Genomic DNA, 5,613 nt, shown 5'->3' on the forward strand with positions numbered 1-5,613 from the left:
CCGGGTGATCAGAGTTGGGGAGATTTAGGATTTGGCCCTTTTGCACCAAAGTCCCCATGGGTTTCCAAAGAGCATTTCTCAGAGGGTCCCTTTTATACAGTTCTTTGTGCCATGGAAGGGTTTCTTCTTTAGCATATTATCACGGTTTCTGGAACTGGTGGATGATTCCTGGAATGCTGTGAGGTAAAAGGCTTTCTGGGGAAAACTTCTGATGATGCTTATCAATATGCCTCCTGCTGGAATCTGGTCAAAGGAAAAATCTCTTGGAATATACACTGGAATATATGTCTCTGGAGACAGTGTCTCCCTGCTATTTGAATTTCTATCACTTAATTTGTGGTTGCTGGTGATGATTACCAAAATGCCTCCTCTGTCAGAGGAGAGAAATCCCCTGGTATGACATTTCTGGGGACAGCTGCCTTCCTGTTTGAATCTCTATCATTTAGTCTGATCACTGCCTTTTTGGCCACTGGTTTTAGTACACATAATGCTGTGGGGTTTTTTATTTTATTTCCTTAACCACCAGTTTTTTTATAGTGAATATTACACCATCCTTCTCTCCACAGTTTTATCTTAATGGCTGATACCACAGCCCATCCCTTCTTTTGCAAGATAGAAAAGCATTATCCTCAAAAACCACAAGGATGTCCAAAAGTAACCAAAAGAACATACAACTGTATTTAAAACAAAACAAAACAAACAAACAAAAAAAAGCAGGTGTTTTGCATTGAACAGTAAATAAAACAAAAGTGTTTGTAAGGTTTCCATAGACTAGAGAACTTGGAACTATTTACATCCTGGAGACCCAGTTAAGGCACTTGGTCACTGAACGTTCTGAATCATTCTCTATGTGAGGTCAGGCCGGCTCTTGGTCCCCTCACTTGGCTTTGTTCAGCAGCAAACTCTGGAACAAAAGGAGCAAGAGAGAAAACATTTGGTTGCATTCATCCAACAGGCACACCTGGCAGAACACAATCAATGACTGGAGTGACTTTACTACAAGAGGACCTGCAAGACTTTTTGACTTTCAGCAGCTGCCTCTTTCTGCAGAGGATTTTTACAGTCTGCCAGCCACTCAGCTAGCCACATCGTGTTTATTTTCTTTTGCAAGTTTGCCAGCAGATCACGGCAATGCATCCCTTTGCCCAGAGGGGCCCACAAAACTTGGTGTTTTATGGAAAATGACACTGCCAAAGCCCCATGGGATGGCAGGTTACAGCTTTTCAGTACTCCCCACTGCTTGTACCACAGGACAATGCAACATTTGTAACGATTAAAGTGTACAATCAAAAACAGATCAGCAGCTCTAGGAATTCCTTCTGGCCAATACTGATCCAAGGCCCAGCAAGGAGTCAAAATTCAAGTGCTGTTCAGCTGTAGCCAAGCTACTCAGCAAGTGCTTCCCTGAGAGGGCAGCTCTGCCCCATCCCTCCCTCTCTCTTTGCTCCCAAAAGAAGTGCTCACGAGGAAGCAGAGGCCAGGGTGGCTGCAGGGCCAGCCCTGGCTGGTGTCTTCAGAAACTACAGGCAGGGCTGTAAAACAAACACTTACTGTCCTAACTTCAGGTCTTCTTGTCTTGGCTTCATGTGGTACAGAAGTCACTGGAAAAGGATTCTTCTCATGCCCTGCAGATCCCTGAAAAACCACTGAGAGAAAGCTGCTCAGAGAGAGATGCCTAAAGCAATTGCAAAGTCAGGCTTTCCTAAATTCCCAGAGAAAATGTTCATTTCTCCCACGCATACTCTATGCACTGGGTCTCCCCCTTTGGCCTTCTTTCCCAGCAATCCCTCCAGTAACTAAAATGCCACCTTGGCTTCTCACCTGGCAGCTCACAGTGCTTTGCACCATTCAACTTCTCCCAAGCAAAGAGAAATTCATCAGCAGATTTCCTTGCTCAATAGCTGGGAGTGCAGTGAGGGCTGGAAGCAGGAAAATGATCAGGAAAAAGCAAGCAGTTAGAAGGCAGCTAATGCACTGTGCACAGTCTGGCCTAAGACAGAACACTGACACATGCTCCCTCATCCCCAAATATCATAGGGCCCACACCCCGAGCCATCATTAAACTGCCAAATTTTTATAAACAGCCAGTAAATTCTAATTTTTAACCCATAAATGCATCAATTTTCTCCGAATGATATACAACCTAAGGCCCAGTCCTTTTCTTTTTATAAACACACTCCTTTTTATACACACACTCCTTTTAGTTGCAGTTGCCTACAGTCAGAAATGGTCACTTATCTGAGAGGATGTTTCTGCAGTGCATCACACAGCACGCCTGGGTTGCAGGAATACTCCCACCAGCCCTCCTGGATACCAATGGTGAAGGCCTGGGTTTTCTCCTCGGGGTCTTCCTCCACTTTCCTGTGCTTGGCTAAGAATCCATCCTGCTTCCTGGCAGGGTTATCCACAGCAGACAGCTCCAGGTTGTCAGTCGCAGCTCTGGGTCTCTTTTGGGTCATCATGGTCAAATTTGGTGCACGTTGTGCAGCAGTCATGGCAGACAGTGGTGACAGCAACACATTTTCCCTCTCAGTTTGGAATGAGTCTTCTGAGGCTCTGGACAAGAAAAGCAAATTCATGACTCTGATGTACATAGAATGTAGGCATTTCTTAAAAGCTTGGATACATCCTGCCATTCATGGTGTTGTTTCAGCAATGCAACAATTTCAAAGACGAGAGGCTTCAAATAAGAGGCAGCTTGAATTGGCAGAGACTTTCACATTCAGTAACAGAGTGGCCTAGCACATCTCTGATCATCTGAAATCAGGAGATCCATGGAATTCTGGCAACAAGAAGCAGCACCAAGTAGCTCTCAACCTTGTTTCACCACTGCTCATTTGCACCATTTGCAGTCAGCTTTGCAAAGTTTCCAAGAACACACCAAGCAGAAATTCCCAGCTCATAGAATGCAACATCAGAAGAGCAGGAAATGAAGTTAAACGCAGTGAGAAGGCTCAGGTGTAAGGCTGCACTTCTTGCCTGACTCTGCTGTGCATGGCACAGTCCTCTCACCTCTTTCAGCAGCCACTTTTCCCGTGCTTTGGTCCCTACTCACTGCAGACGTGCTCTCCAGCTGCTCTGCCTTGGCTCAGCTGATGCTGCACCAAGGACCATTTGACACAGAGCACAGCACCATCCCCGACCTGCTCCAGAGCCCTCTCTGCCCAAAACTACCTCCCATCCTTGCCACTCCAAAAGCCAGCACATGACTAAGACAGCTGCTCATTTTCCCTGAGGAAAAGGGAGGAAGGAATTCCAGAATCAAAGCTCTTCCATTCCTAATGCCATTGGAACAGCCCTTCTCCCAGCCAATCACCAGCCCCGACACCTCTGTGCTTTCAGAGAATGTCAGAAGGGAAAGGCTCCCTACCCTGACCCACCTACACCTTCAGAGCTGCTTTCTGCACTGGGTGCTGCTGTGGGAATTCTTAAAATCACAGAGTTTTAGGAAAGCTACAAAAAGCAAACCTCAGAGACAAAAAAACCACAATGAGAGCTAAGCAATGGCCCTAACATTTATCAACAGAAAAAATATAGAAGAAGTAGTGTCATGGTTTGAAAATTAAGAACAAATCAAACAATGCTCTGTATATTAACACTTGTCCCTAAGCTACAGAAAAGTATATCTAGCAAGATCTTAAGATGTTCTAAGCTTAATAATAGAGCTCTGTGCATTGTCTTTTAAAGTTTACAAACAAGTATTATACTCAAAAGAAGCAAATATATTTTTAACAAAAAATACATGTACATATAGTAGTTAGATAGAACTACTGTCAAGATGCTTTTGCTTTGTGTTGATAGTCAAAAAACATTCATAGTAAATTGGAACACTGAGTTCCATTTCTGCTACCAAAAATGTAAACTTCTTCTCGTTGTCATAACCATGGAATAAGACTAATGCTAAAAAATAAACTTAAGACATGCTCCACAACAATCCCATCCAATTTATGATTTCTACATAAACCACCAACCAACAGCAGCTTCCAGCATGCAAAGGCCAATCTGCAGCAGCTGAAGTTGCAGAAGGCACATCAATGTTAGAAGCAAACTCTGGAGTGTCTGGACAGGAGATGCAGTTTTTCATGCCAGCCTTCTGAAGAGAGACTTAGATTTACACATCTTTCTTACATCCCATCACTGCATACTCACTTCAGTTGATTGGAGCCGTTGTTGGCTGAAATCTGGAAGTATTTGGTTGGGAATGTTTTGTCTCATTGCCTTTTCTTCCTGGGAGTATCCCCCTTGTCTTCCCTCTAGTAGGAAGAATAAAATCAGGGGGAAAAAATTGACTCAGGTCTTAGAAGTTCACCTAAAGTACAGACCACTACAGCTCACTTTGATAGATTCTGGCTGAAAACATTAAAAATAACACACTGGAACTCCTTTGAGAGGAGAAGCATCATGGCTCCACTGACAACCTATGAAGGGGAAACTCCACTTGGGTTTTTCAAGCACCACCTTGCTCATTGTCCAAACCCACTTGCCCTGGCCCCTCTCACCTTCTTCTTTCCAGGGGACTCCTCTGGACTCCTCATGGCTTTCCTCTTTAAGTCTGCCTTCCTCGAAGGCAAGAACAACTTCTTCTCCCCAGGAGACAAGGATGCTTTCTCCCTGTGCCATTCCCCATGCCTGTGGTCACTGGGGATGAGGGCATCACATTCCTGAGCATGTCTCAGGAGCCTGGCATCCAAAAAGCCTTTGGCCTTGGCCTGCTGGGAGCCCTTGTCCTTTCTCTCCTCAGAGGGCTTGTGAAGTGCCAGCTATAAGGCTTTTTTAGTGGTGAATTTTGGCTCCTCTGTTTTCTTGACTTTGGTCTGCTCCTTGTTAGCCTCTTCTGTGACCTGCAAAGGACCAGACTCACTCTCCAGCTTCAGGACTTTTTTCCATTTGTCATGCACCAGGGGCTTGCTGGGCCTTTTGATACCCACAGTCTTCCTGGCCAAGGCCTCCTTGGTGTGCACAAGAGGCTTCAGAGAGCTGTGTGTGCTCATAACGTGCGATTCCTGCTGAGCATGAGTCACTTGGCCACAGGTCTTCTGAAAATGCTTGGTGGTTTGGCCAGAGGTCTTGTGAGTGTGCTCGGCCACTTGGCCACAGCTCTTGGGAGGAGACACCCTTGCCTTGGAGTGGTGCTGGCAGGAAGTGCTGCTGATGCCCTGCTCCTGCTTTGCACCCTCCTCACGTCCATTCCCATGGGCAATTTCCCTGAGACCTTCTCGTGGCATTAATCCTTGCTTTCTCTGGGTCACCAGGTGGTCAAGTCGCCACTTTTTAGCAGTTGATGGCTCAGGCTGCCAACAAAAGAGAAAAGAAGGATTCAAGACTGGTGCCGTTTCTCACTCTTTCTGTCCTAGCACAGCTCACCAGAGCCCAGGGACTCTTGCCCAGAGGTCATCAAGTCTGGCCTTTGGCCTGTGAAGAAATGACTCTAAACTAACCGGCAACAAACTTGCTCCTTGAGCACCATGCATGGACATGTGAGGAATAAAAAACCATAAACCAGTCAGTGGCAAATACCTAAGCCTTCATTGCAGTGAGAGGGGTCTTACAAATCAGTATTTCCAGGGCAAATCTGGCAGAATTTGGTAACAGAGTACCACATCTGCTTCCTTC

General features: G+C 45.6%; 1 long non-coding RNA gene across 1 annotated transcript; it reads right to left on the bottom strand.

Annotated features, from left to right (window-relative positions):
• Positions 1-424: 424 nt before the first annotated feature.
• LOC135284618 (uncharacterized) lies at positions 425-5,217 on the bottom strand. Its single transcript, XR_010349883.1, has 5 exons — positions 4,500-5,217; positions 4,150-4,253; positions 1,822-2,556; positions 1,552-1,635; positions 425-904 (listed from the first exon to the last, which is right to left on the bottom strand). It is a non-coding gene; the product is annotated as an uncharacterized LOC135284618 (long non-coding RNA).
• Positions 5,218-5,613: the final 396 nt, after the last annotated feature.

The sequence above is a fragment of the Passer domesticus genome, chromosome 21 (assembly GCF_036417665.1).
Source record: "Passer domesticus isolate bPasDom1 chromosome 21, bPasDom1.hap1, whole genome shotgun sequence".
Classification (NCBI taxonomy): domain Eukaryota; kingdom Metazoa; phylum Chordata; class Aves; order Passeriformes; family Passeridae; genus Passer; species Passer domesticus.